Source organism: Narcine bancroftii, chromosome 2, assembly GCF_036971445.1.
Source record: "Narcine bancroftii isolate sNarBan1 chromosome 2, sNarBan1.hap1, whole genome shotgun sequence".
NCBI classification, from domain to species: domain Eukaryota; kingdom Metazoa; phylum Chordata; class Chondrichthyes; order Torpediniformes; family Narcinidae; genus Narcine; species Narcine bancroftii.
In genome coordinates, this window is record NC_091470.1 from 325,094,677 (window position 1) to 325,108,338 (window position 13,662).

At 41.1% G+C, this 13,662-nt stretch overlaps 1 long non-coding RNA gene across 1 annotated transcript; it reads left to right on the top strand.

The window, feature by feature from the left end:
* Window positions 1-1,772: 1,772 nt before the first annotated feature.
* LOC138752770 (uncharacterized) lies at window positions 1,773-8,005 on the top strand. Its single transcript, XR_011350913.1, has 3 exons — window positions 1,773-1,861; window positions 6,343-6,712; window positions 7,871-8,005. It is a non-coding gene; the product is annotated as an uncharacterized lncRNA (long non-coding RNA).
* The last annotated feature ends 5,657 nt before the right edge of the window (window positions 8,006-13,662 follow it).

The following is a 13,662-nucleotide window of genomic DNA, read 5'->3' on the forward strand; positions in this document are numbered from 1 at the left end:
AGTGAGAAAGGGGTATGGTCTAGGTGGTGAGGGTCATTGATGATAGAAGCTGCTTTCTTGAAGCACCACCTCTTAAAAGATATCCTTAATGTGTGAAGCCTAATAACCATGTTTACAACCTCTATAGCCTGAACTGATCCTGTGCATTGGCACTTCCATACCAGTGAAGCAACAAGTCAGAATGCTCTCCACGGTACCCCTGTAGAAATTTGGATCTCCTCAAACTCCCCACGAAGTATAGCCACTGGTATGCCTTCTTCATGATTGCATCAAAGTAGTGCCCCGAAAGCTGATTGACGCTCTGAGTTCTTCCAGGATTCTGTATTCTTTTTAATTATTTTAAGATGGTAAATTAAAAATGAAGTAAGGACAAGAGCATTTTCACATTTTTTTAAGAGTGAACCATACATTAAAAAAAAACACTTGTTTGAAGCATGTGTGAAAATCATCCAAATGGGCAAACTGTGCTAGCATTTCCTGTTTCAATTGCCCACATGCAAAAATTGGACCAAAACGTCTTGATCTGCATTTTTCACTTGCAAATGGGGAGCAGACCACACTGCATCTCAGGAACCATACATGGGAAAGAGACCACATTAAATTCTATGTGGCTGCACTTTAGCTGAAAGGAATAGCTGAGAAAGAGCATAGCATCAGTACTTTTTGCATCACTATTTACTTAGGAAACTCTCACAGAGTCTGGGGAAGTAAGCAGAAAAGGCAGTAAAGTCATGGAACTTATACAGATTAAAGAGGAAGAGGTGCGTGCTGCCTTAAAGCAAATAATGGTGGTTAAGGGCCTGAAAAAGTATTCCCTCAGACCTTGAGGGGAGCTAGTGTAGAAATTGAAGGGGCTCTGGTAGAAAGATTTAAAGGGTAAAGCACAAAAGTCTTCAAATACAATGGTTGAAGATGGAAAAACTGAGCAGGTCAAATAGTGCACTTTATATGGCAAAGATAAAGATACATAATCAATGTTTTGAGCTTGAACCCTTCATCGAGGTATTTATCAAGAAATATTTAAAATGTTCTTACCCACAGGTGAGGTGCCAGAGGATTGGAGGGTTGTTCATGTTGTTTGTTATTTAAAAAGGCTCCAAAAGTAACCCAGGAAATTATAGGCTGGTGAGCCTGATGTCAGTGGTAGGTAAGTTGTTGAAAGGTATCCTACAAGTGTTTGGGTAACCAGAGACTGATTAGGGATAGTTAATATGACTTTGTGGGAGGTAGTTGGTGCTTAATCAAAGTTATAGTGATTTTTGAGGAGGTTACCAGGAAAGTTGATGAAGGATGGGCTGTGGATGTTGTCCACATAGATATAGACAACACTTTCGTTATTCTAATTTATCCTAATTTCAAAGTATCATCTTCCAAATGCATGAGCTATGATATTCAAAATTTTGATCTCTTTAATCCAATGAATCTCTTTGTGACTGCTACTTTATGTAGTCTTAAATCATTGATGAAACAGATAAACATTTAGTGTAACTTCGCATTAAGACTTCCATCATGATGAATAGCAAAGCATTTACTGTATAATGATAGAGATATAAAACATATCTAAAGAAGCTCAAAATTTAAAGAGATTCAGAATGATATAGATAAACCAATTTAAAAAGAAAAACAATTCAAAGAAAAATCTTTTTGTGCTCACGCCTTCTCTACATCCTGAAGAATAATGAGCAAATTGTTAGCCTGGGTGGATATTATGACATATTACATAATAGTCACTATGGTAACACTGCAAACAAAAGGTCTCTTAAAGAGATAGGCACAAAATTAACTAAGATTTTTTTTTAAATACAAGGTTTTAACCTTTACAATGGACTTTAGTAAGGCCTTTGACAAGGTTCCACACAAGGTGAGTCAGGAAAGTTCGGACACTTAGTATTCATGATGAGATAGTGAATTGGATTCAACATTGGCTATATGGGAGAAGCCAGAGAATTGCCTCTCAGATTGAAGGCCTGTGGCTAGCAGTGTGCCTTAGGGATCAGTGCTGGGATCATTGTTGTTTGTCATCTATATCAATGATTTAGATGACAACGTGGTAAATCGGATCAGTAAGTTTGCAGATGACACAAAGATTGAGGTGTTTGGAACAGCAAGGAAGACTTGCAGAGAGATCTGGACCAGCTGGAAAATGGGCTGAAAAATGGCAGATGGAATTCAATGCAGACAAGTGTGAGGTGTTGCCTTTTGGAAAGACAACCAAGGAAGGGCATAAACATAAATTGTAGGGCATTGAAGAGTGCAGAGGAACAGAGGGATCTGGGAAAACAGATACATAACTCCCTGAAAGTGGCATCACAGGTGGATAGGGTTGTAAAGAAAGTTTTGGCATATTAACCTTCATAAATCAAAGTATTGAGTATAAGAGTTGAGATATTTTAGAAAAGTTGTATAAAATATTGATGCTCACATTTGGAGTATTGTGTGCATTTATGGTCACCTAACTACAGGAAAGACAGCCATAAGATTGAAAGAGTGCAGAGAAAATTGACTAGGATGTTGCCAGGATGTCAAGAATTGAGGTTCAGGAAAGGTTAAACAGGTTAGGTCTTTATTCCCTGGAGCGTAGAAGAATGAGTGGAGATTTGATAGAAATGGTCAAAATTATGAGGGGTTTACATAGAGTAAAAGCAAGTAGGCTTTTTTTCTCTAAGGTTAGGTGATATACAAACCAGAAGACGTGGGTTATGGATGAAAGGGGAAAGGTTTCGGGGGAAAATTAGGGAAACTTCACTTGGAGAGTAGTGGGTGCATGGAACAAGCTGCCAGCTAAAGTGGTGAATGAAGGCTCATTTTTCACATTTAAGAAAAATTTGGACAGGAACATGGATGGGAGGGGTATGGAGGGATATGGAATGAGTGCAGGTTAGAGGGAAGAGGCAGAATAATATCTCGTCTTAGACTAGAATGATCGAAGGGCCTGTTTTCTGTGCTATAATGTACTATGTTTCTAACTGCACTTCTGCACTGACCATAACTCAGTTGAAGCTTGAGCCTCACAAAGCTCTTTATTACCTTCACAGTCAAGGGTCATTATTGGGACACATTTAATGATAAGGCTAATTTTGATATAAATTGTGAAGGTGAGTACATTGTGAAACCTCCCTGGCTGAATGCACAAGATGACAGGGAACATGAAGTGTCTACCTTTATGCTCTTGGGGTTTTGTGGAGCCAACACATCGGTACATCAACTTAAGAGGATGCCAGCACTTCATTGCAAAGATTTGGTGACAATTCCGTCACACATGGCTGAGTAGTGCAGCAGTCACCAAGCATGGAAGCACAGGTGAAGGCACACAGAATCATTGTACAACTTTTCAGTCTTGCACTTGTCCAGCTTGAGTCTCTGAAAGAACAGAGAACAAAGACCGAGGCAATAGTCTGAAGCCCTCATAGACCAAAGCAGTTTGTTGATGTCAGTGGACACAACTAATGTACATCTTTCAGCTGGCCAGGAGCAAAGGAATATTGCAGCTGTTTGGCATAAATAGGAGAATTATTGCACATCATTATTCAGGCCCAGATATTGTGGCATACAGTGACTGGTCACTCTTCTGCAGGGCCATGAATAGGATAATGATACCCATAATGTTTATTGTCATACACAATGTACGTATACACCAAAATTTTCAATGCAGCCGATAAATAAAAACTATAACAATAAATTAACTAAATTAAACCAAAAGAGACAATAAATGCATAAGAGAAATAATAAATATTTACAGAAATCCTCGTGCACTTGGACCTTCATACACCCTCTTCTTGATTACTTCTTTTAGAATGGATCAAACACCTTGACAAAGAGGTTGACAAAAGAAACACAAAAAACACAGATGCTAGAGTATTGGGCAGACATGAGCTGCTGGGCCAAGTGGCATCCATGGAGAGCAATGGTCAGCTAGTGCCTCATATGGGGACATTTACTCATAACTCTTGACAAAAGGTCCTGACGAAATGTTAATTGACCAACTCTAACCACGGACACCACCAGACATGCTGAATCACTCCATCTCTTCAAAGACCTAATAGGAAGTTGGCAGCACTGTGCTCAAGTTTCTACCATTTTGGTTCTACCATTGACGCTTCTGCAATTGTAGTTAATTATACAGTTTGACCTAATATTTGCTGTAATATCTTAAAACCTATCTCAGCTGGAGTCCCATGAGTGATTTTCCCAATATGATTTGTGGACTAACAACAAACATATAACATTACAGCACAGTACAGGCCCCTTGGTTCACGATGTTGTAGCGACCTATATAAATCTACACATTAATCTAATCCTTCCCTACCTCACACTCATAACCCTCCATATTTTTTATAACCATGTGCCTATCAAAGAGTCCTTTAAATGTCCATATTGTACCAGCCTCCACCACCATCCATTGCAATTCATTTTAATCACCCACCACTGTGTAAAAAAAACTTATCCCATAAACCTTCCTCCACTCAGCTTAAACAGATGTCCTCTGGTATTTACTATTGTCACCCAAGGATAAAGCAGGTGGCTCTCTACCCTATCTATGCCCCACATAATTTTCTGTGGATTGCAGATGTGTTCTGTGATCCACATGTTTGGGACTATATTGGTTGTAAATGTTAGCCTCTCGGTGAATTTACTTATCCACTGAATGCTGGTCGGATCAATATGTTTTTATCTCTCAGCTCTTAAGATTACAATACTGATCAACCATCATGGATGCTGAACAACAGTCCAAAGATGTTGAACAATGAATAAACCTGTAAAATGGGTCTGATCCAAGGAAAACATACTTTGTGCTAAGACCAAAACAAAGACTCACTCCCAGAAAGTACAACGAATTTGTAGTAAATAGTTCAGGCCACGGGGTCAAGGAATCATTCTTTGAAGAGTTACATTCTGTGCCAGTGGACACAGGAGGTGAGGGGATTTGTTGGTTGTAGTGAACTGGGATTCACTAGAAGTGTCCTGTACTGACAACTGGTCCCACTTCCCGGCTCCTCCCCCCGGGGGCCCGTATATAAGCCTGGTTTCCCACCTAAACCCTGAATCTCTCTGAAGACTGTTCATGAACCCTACCTGTGTTGTAAACTATTAAAAGTATTAATTCGCCCTCCAGTAGAGTGTGAGCTTTTATCTAGGCTACTATTTTATTAGCTTACAAACTAGAATGGAGGCATTGCTCATGTCCAGTTTGCTGTTGATAGACCCCCAGTCCCCCAACATGGCTGAGGAGTTCGTTTAATGGTTAGACTGGTTCCAGGCCTACCTGAATACAACTAGGGATGTCTTCCATACGGACGAGCTCCAGAGGTCGGTGCTCATCTCAAGGGTAGGGATGAAGGGGTATGCAGTCATCTGTGACTGCCTGACATATGAGGCCACCACTGAGGTGCTGAAGGCCCCAAACAAAGTCCTGGTGAGTCACCGGCTCGCCCTATGCCACCAACAGCCTGGAAAGTCGATTGATGACTACCTGCTGGATCTGTGGAAGCTGGATGAGAAATGCAGGTATGAGGCCACTTAGGGCTGCGTCCAGGAAGATGAACAGATCCGGGACACCCTGGTCACAGGGATCCACTTGAGGTAAGTGGGGCAGTGACTGCTCAAGTCAGGAAGGAAGGACCTCACTAGCCATATCAAGCTGGCCAAATCACTGGAACAGGCCAGTCTCGAGAACAACGACCTGGCTAGCCTCTCCTAGTTGATCATATTGCAAAGGTAGCAGAGTGGCACAGATAGTAGAACTGCCGCCTCGCTGCCCCAACAACCCAGATTCAATTGTAACCTACAGTTCTGATTCTGAAGAATTTGAAGTTCTCTGTGACCACATGAGTTTCCTCCCACTTGGCAAAAATGTGTGGGTTACTTGGTTAATTGGCTTTTTCAAAGTGTGAATAGTAGAATTTGATGGGGAGGCAAGGAGTTGATAGGAATGTGGAGAGGCTAAATTGGGTTTGCATAGGATTGGTGTAAAATGGATGCCTGATGGTTGGTGCACACTTGGTGGACTAAATTGCCTTTTTCCATGTTCTATCTTGTTATGATTCTTTAACTCTATAACTGGGGTACTGTTAGGTTGCTAAGCCTTGTAATGTGGTGAGGTCCACCTGGTTTGCATTTGGGTATTTCATTGTTCAGCCCCCTTAATAAAATCATCTCACTATTAAGGAGTCCCTTGTATTCAATTAGGCAAATGTCACTAAGCTGAGAGTTGAGGGAAAGACTCAACGGATTGGGCAGTATTTTTAAGAGGAACCATATTTACATTTCGGACCCAGGATCCTTATTTCAGATATCCAGCAGTTATTTATGATATTCATTGCTTTTTGTTTCTTTCTTACCTAGATTCTTCTCCCTCCTGCAAGACTCTGTGGGATTCCTCATAACCAATGAAGTGTCTGCATCTACTTGGAGTGAATGACAGGACTCCCCTGGATTAATGCAAACACCAAAATCTTATCTTTGCCATTTTCCACTAAAATCTCAGTGCTTGAGTAGCTATTTTGCATTTATGCAGCTGTCACTGCTAGAAACCACACTATGGTCAGGAGACAGGGAAGCAGAAAGAAGCCCTTTTCTTCCAGAATTCATCCACCTATGAAACAATGGCCACTGGAAAGTTCTGGCATTGTAGACTCATTTGTACTTCTTGGAAGCATGGAATTCACCATGAGGATACTCTCCTTATGAAGGAGTGGAAACTTTCCTGTTCCTAGTAAGTCCCTGGTAATTAAGAAGGGATTCTGGGTACACAAGGGCAGTCAACAGCTGCCTGCATTGGTGGCATGCCAGCAATATTGGTAATTTCTGTGCCCAAGATGCATCTGTTCACCACATGGTACATGACCTAATTTCTTTGCGAATCCATTGCTTGTGATTCTCTCTGATGCAGTACTACGCAGCAAACTGGAAGATAAGGTGATGGTCAGATAATCGTTTTTCTGTGATTGTCAGTTCATCCAGAGGTTATTTTAAATATTTTCTATTTTCAAGGTTTTGACAGCCTTATCTCTGAGAATAAAAAGGGGTAAATCAGAAACTATTTTAATACTATGTAAACACACTCTCTTTATTGAGATTGAGCATTCTCGCTGTTATTAGTTCCTCACCAAATATATGCCATTGTTGAAGTAAAACCAGCATGCTCTGTCAATTGTGGATAGGCCATCTGTTGCATTAATTAGCTTTGTGGGATAATGTTTTCTTATGTAGTTGCCTTGCATTTTGGTATAGTCAGATGTATAAGTGCTAAGCATTTTGGATTATTTTTGGTCAACTGTATTCTTTATATATACCTGCCAGGATGCTGACAGCAGCTATCAAATATGACTCAACAGTCTACTCATCTTAACAGTACCTTATGTAACCAGAACGAGGTGAAGAGATGGATTTAGAGAGTACCCTTCCACAGGCATGAGGCTTTCCTTGCAGCTTCATTAGCAAAGGCCAGAGTGAAGCACCCTGTGTCATTTGTCTTTGGAAGCCTGTGGGTGTCTTTATGATTAGGTCCCTTCCCATTTCTCTTCTCTCCTCAGATATTGTTAACTATCCTTTGTGGGTGTTGAGAGGCTGGGATTATTTTACTTCGTGTGGGATAGAAATGTCAATTGGAGCAACGAGGAGGTTGTAAACAACATCACTCACATATCTTTTCATTTTTCCCCATGGTCCTGATAAGCAGCAGATGTTAAATTCAATAAGTCTGTATCCTGGGAATCTGTGCTTGAAGGAAGCACAAATCAGAGCCTAGTCTGTGCAATGGGAGTAAGGTGGCTGGGGAGGCAGGGAACAGGGATGATGCATAATATGCCTTTAGACATGGCTTTCATGCTGGTAGTATGAGATTACTGAATTCATTCTAAAATGTCTTCAGGTTTTAAGTCAAAGAAACATCATTTCCAATTCTCACCTGACATTGTGTAGAGATTCATGAACAGATTTTGTAGCCAAAGGATCAACAGAAGAAGATAAAAATCAGAATTTTGATGGATTTTTTTTCACCTGAATTAAAGATAGTGAACACAGTTGTGGGTGTATGTCCTACTACTTTGAATAGAATAAAAGGCTGCAGAAGCTGTGATTGTAGTTAAAAGCACAAAAATGCAGGAGGAACTCAGCTGGTCATGCAGCATCCAGAGGAGGTAAAGATATCAAACCATGTTTTTGGCCTGAGACCTTCTTCAAGGTATGAGCAAAAATCAGACTGGCACTTAAATTAAAAAGGCAAAAGGGAGAAAGAGAGAGAGAGAGAATCTAGAGGAAAGGATGCAAAGGGATAGAGGAAGGGGACAGATGGGAGTTGTCACAGGGGTAGGTACCAAGGAGGCAATTGTTGGGAAAGGAGGGGTGAAGGAAGGAGTCATGTAGGAAGGTGGAAAGGGGAGGTGGTGGGATAGAAACATAGAAAATAAGTGCAGGAGTAGGCCATTTGGCCATTCAAGCCTACACCGCCATTCATTTTGATCACGGGTGATCATCTACTCAGTACCCAGTACCTGCCTTCTCCCCATACCCCCTCATCCCCTTAGCCACAAGGGCCAAATCTAACTCCCTCTTAAATATAGATAAGGAACTGGCTTCAACTATGTCCTGTGGCAAAGAATTCCACAGATTCACCACTGAGAGATTTTTTTTTTTCTCAGTCCTAAAAGACTTCCCTCTTATCCTTAAACTGTGACCCCTGGTTCTGGTTTTTCCCAACATCAGGAACAACCTTCCTGCATCTAGCTTGCCCAATCCCTTAAGAATGTTATATGTTTCTATAAGATTCCACCCCCCCCCAATCTTCTAAATTCCATCGAGTATAAGACTAATCAATCCAGCCTTTCTTCATATGCAAGCCATGCCATACCTGGTATCAATCTAGTGAACCTTCTTTGCACTCTCTCCATGGCATGGATCTCTTTCCTCAGATAAGGAGACCAAAACTGTACACAATACTCTAGGTGTGGTCTCACCAAGGCCCTGTACATCTGCTCCTGTACTCGAATACTCTTGCTATGAATGCCAACATACCATTCGTTTTCCTTACTGCCTGCACAGTGACACCCAGGTCTCAGTGCATCTCTCCTTTTCCTAATTGGACACCATTGAGGTAATAAATTTCTCTCCTGTTCTTGCCTCCAAAGTGGATAACCTTATTATATTGCATCTGCCATGCCTTGGGCCACTCACCTAACTTGTCCAAGTCACCCTGCATCCTCTAAACAGCTAACCCTGGGATCATGTAGTAGATGGTGGAAATGCCAGAGGATAACTAGTGTAGCAAGGAGATGGGAACCAGAATAAGAGGGAAGTGAAGAGGGTAGAAGATACATAGGTAAATGCAATGTGTAGTGAGATTGAAAGGAAGGATAGGCAGTCAACAAGGCAAGATTGCAAGTGTAAGATTAAGGATTTAACTTTGGGTGCTTTGAAAATAAAATTGAAAAGGGTGATGAATAGAGCTCTGAAGGTTTTGTATTTAAATGCCTGAAGTAGTAGAAATATAGTTGATGATTTAGTAGTGCAGCTGGATGTTGGCAGATATGACATTGTGGCCATCACTGATTCATGGGTGAAAGAAGACCATAACTGGGAACTAAATGCCCATTGTGGTGCGCTGTTAGCCAGAATCAGACACACACAAGGTAAAGACTGTACAACAGGCCTTAATCCACAAAGACTTCCACAGAGCCAGGCTGGCTGTGGCTGCAGCAACTCTGAGTGAGGCCTCGGGAGGTTGGTGCAGGGTTATATCCCAGAGGGTGATTGACACCCGACCGTGTGGGGCTTGATCCATTCAGGCCGACTGATTGACAGCCGGCCGGGTGTTGTCCTGTCCCCTTACACTTCTGCAGGTACAGAGGTTGCCCCCTGCAGGAGGCCGGTGGTGTACCGCCACACCCATAGATATATGCAACTTACTAATGTATTCATGGATTTATTCAATATCTCACTCTAGAAGGGCATGGTACCCATCTGTTTCAAACAGGCATCAATCATACTAGTGCCCAAGAAGAATGTAATAACCTCCCTTAATGACTATCAACCAGTAGCACTTACATCAACAATGATGAAGTATTTCGAAAGGCTGGTGTTGAAAGATTTCAGGTCTAATCAGAGAGTTGACATAGATACATTCCAGTTTGCGTATTGTAGCAACAAGTCTATAGTGGATGCCATCTCACTGGTGCTAAACAAGGCTGTGGAACACCTGGATAGTAAAGATGTATTCATCAGGATGTTCTTTATTGACTATTGTTTGACATTTAACACCATCATCCCCTCAAAACTGATGAACAAGCTCCAAGACATGGGCCTCAACCCCACTGTGCAATTGGATCCTGAGAGTAAAGCCCTCCAAAAAGTAGTGGACACAGCCCAGGATATCACAGGTAAAACCCTCCCCACTATAAATAACAGCTATAGGGAACGCTTCTGTTGGAGAACAGAAGCAATCATCTAGAATCCACACCACCCAGCACATACTCTGTTCTTGCTGCTGGCATCAGGAAAGAGGTGCAGGTGCCTCAAGCCTTGCACCACCAGGTTCAGGAACAGCTGCTACTCCTCCACCATCAGACACTTCAATGACAAACTCAATCAGGGCTCATTTAAGGACTCTTACTTGCACACTTTATTGATTTTTAAAATTATCTCTGTATTGCACAGTCAATTTGTTTATATTCATTATGTGTTTACATTTCTTTACTTGTTTACATGTTTATCCTGTGTACAGCTTTTATTTGCACTATTAATAAGTGGCAATTCTGCCTGGCCTGCAGGTAAATGAATCTTGGTGTTAAGTATTAACTCTGACAATAAATCTGAAATCTGAATGTGAGGTCAAGAAGGTAGGCAGAAGGGGTGGGGTACTTCTGCTGGTTAAAAAAAGGGATTAAATCTTTGGAGAGAGCTGAAATTGGATCAGAAGCATTCAAATCCCTGTGGGTAGAATTAAGAAACTAAAAAGGTAAAAATAAGATCCTGATGGGAGATGTGTACGGGCCTCGAAACAGTAGCTGGGATGTTGCGTGCAAACTACAGAGGGAGATAGAGAAGGCATGAAAAAGGGGCAATGTTACAATAGACATGGGGGATTTCAATGTGCAGGTTGATTGGGAAAACCATTTTGGTGCTGGATCCCAAGAGAAGGAATTTATCAAATACCTTAAGGATGGATTTTTTTTGGAACAGCTTGTGCCTGAGCCAAGCAGGGAAACAATTCTGGTTTGGGTATTGTGAATTGAAGCAGAGTTGATAAGGGAGTTGAAAGTAAGGGAACCCTTAGGAGGCAGTGATCACAATATGACAGAATTTGCCCTGCAGTTTCAAGGAGAAACTAAAATCAGATGTATCAGTACACTAGTGGAATAAAGGGGTCCACAGAAGTATGAGAGAGGAACTCTCCAAAGTTGATTGGAAAAGCACACTAATAGGGAGGTCAGCAGAGCGGCAATGGATTTCTGTGAGAAATAAGGAAGCTGCGAGACAGATGTGTTCCAAAGAATAAATATTTGAATGGAAAAAAAATGAAACAACTGTGACTGAAGTGAGAAATCAAAGCAAAAGAAAGGGCATACAAGGAAGCAAAAATTAGTGCAAAGAGACAGGACTGGGAAGCCTTAAAAAGCATATAGGACACAACTAAGGTCATTGGGAAAGAACAAAAAGAATTTTGAAAGGAAACTAGCAAATTGCATTTTGGAAGGACAAACCAAGAAAGGACATACACAATAAATGGTAGGGCACTGAGAAATGCAGTAGAACAGAGGGACCTGGGAATACAGATACATAATTACTTGAAAGTGGTGTCACAGGTTGGATAGGGTTGTAAAGAGAGCTTTTGGCATATTGGCCTTCATTAATCAAAGTATTGAGTACAGGAGTTGTGATGTTATGCTAAAGTTGTATAAGACATTGGTGAGGTCAAAATTGTGTGCAGTTTTGGTTTCCTAACTACAGGAAAGATAACAATAGGATAGAAAGATGGCAGAGTAGATTTACTGGGATGTTGCCTGGACTTCAGGAACTGGTTACAGGGAAAGGTTAAACAGATTAGGACATCACTCACTGGAGAGCAGAAGAATGAGGGGAGATTTGATATAGTAATTTAAAATTGTGAGGGGATAGATGGAGTAAATGTAGATAGGCTTTTTCAGCTGAGGGTAGGTGAGATACAAACCAAAGGACATGGGTTAAAAATGTAAGTGTAAAATTTTAGGGGGAATGTGAGGGGAACGTCTTCACACAGAGGGTGGTGGGAGCGTGGAATGAGCTGCCAGCTGAAGTGGTGAATGCGGGCTCAATTTTCACATTTAAGAATAATTTGGGCAAGTACATGGATAGAAGCAGTATGGAGGGTTATGGACTGGGTCCAGGTCAGTGGGTCTAGACAAAATAAATGCTTCAGCACAGACTAGAAGGGTCAAATGGGCCTGTTTATATGCTGTCATGTTCTATGGTTCCAAATAATATAAATATAATAAACCATACTTCAAGCTTTTTAAAGTATATTAGGAGTAAAAAAAAGAGGTGAAAGTAGATTAAGGACTGATAGAAAATGATGCTGAAGAAATTGTAATTGAAAGGAGATAAAAGAGGAAGTGAATGAGTTTTTTTGCATCACTGTTCACTGTGGAAGACACAGGCAGTATACATGACTTTCAAGGGTGTCAAGTGTTATAGAATCCAGAGGACTCCAAATCCCAGCAGCAATAGATATGCACTATAACACAGGGTTACTTAAACAAAAGTAGTTTTTAATTATATTTGAACAAGAAAACAGAATTAAACTTTAACTTATTACTTAACCTATCTAACTACTTAATCCCCCCCTCTAATACTAAGCACAGTTGTGTATAATGTATTTTTAATATTAGAAAAGTTCTTTGAATCACAGTCCAATCTCACTGGTTGCAGGCAATTCTTGTTCTGTGCACAGAAGTTAGCATTAACAAAGTTCACTAGTCTTTGGTGCTTAACAGGCATATGGTTCACACTCAGGAGGGTTCTTGCTGGTTTTCAGAGAGAGATTCCTTTTCCAGGACATCCACAACTGATTCCTTCTCAATCAGTCTTGCTGACGAAACTTTCCCCCTTCAAGGTTCTCCAGATGATCCTCTTTCTTTCAGGTCACATTTCACACTGCCTGTCTTCTCCGTTGACCAGGCAGCCTTCCAAAGTTTGCCAGCTTTGTCCTTCTGGAACTGATTTCTGTCTCCTCTCTCTCTCTGCTTCACAACCTCCCTCCCTGAGAGTAAAACTCTTCTCTGCCTGCAAAGATCACATGCTTTCCCAGGCAAGCTGCTGTCAATAATTTGTTGCCTTCTGCATAAAGCATTCTGCAAAAGTCCTGCAAATATTTTGTGTTTTAAAATGTGTGTGTGCAAGCTGGTCTAACAATTCCTCCCACACCACCTCTAAATACTCCATCACACAGGGAAGAGAGGTGACTGCAGACATAATCACAGAGAGAAGGTGCTTGGGAAGTTTTATAGTCTAAGAGTAGATAAGTCTCCTGGACCAGATAGAATGCTCCCTTGGGTTCTGAAAGAAGTAGCTGTAGAGATTATGGTGGCATTAATAATGATCTTCCAAGAATCAATAGATTTTGGCATGGTTCTAAGGGACTTGAAAATTACAAAGGTGACTCTGCTTTTTAAAAAGGGAAGGAAGCAGCAG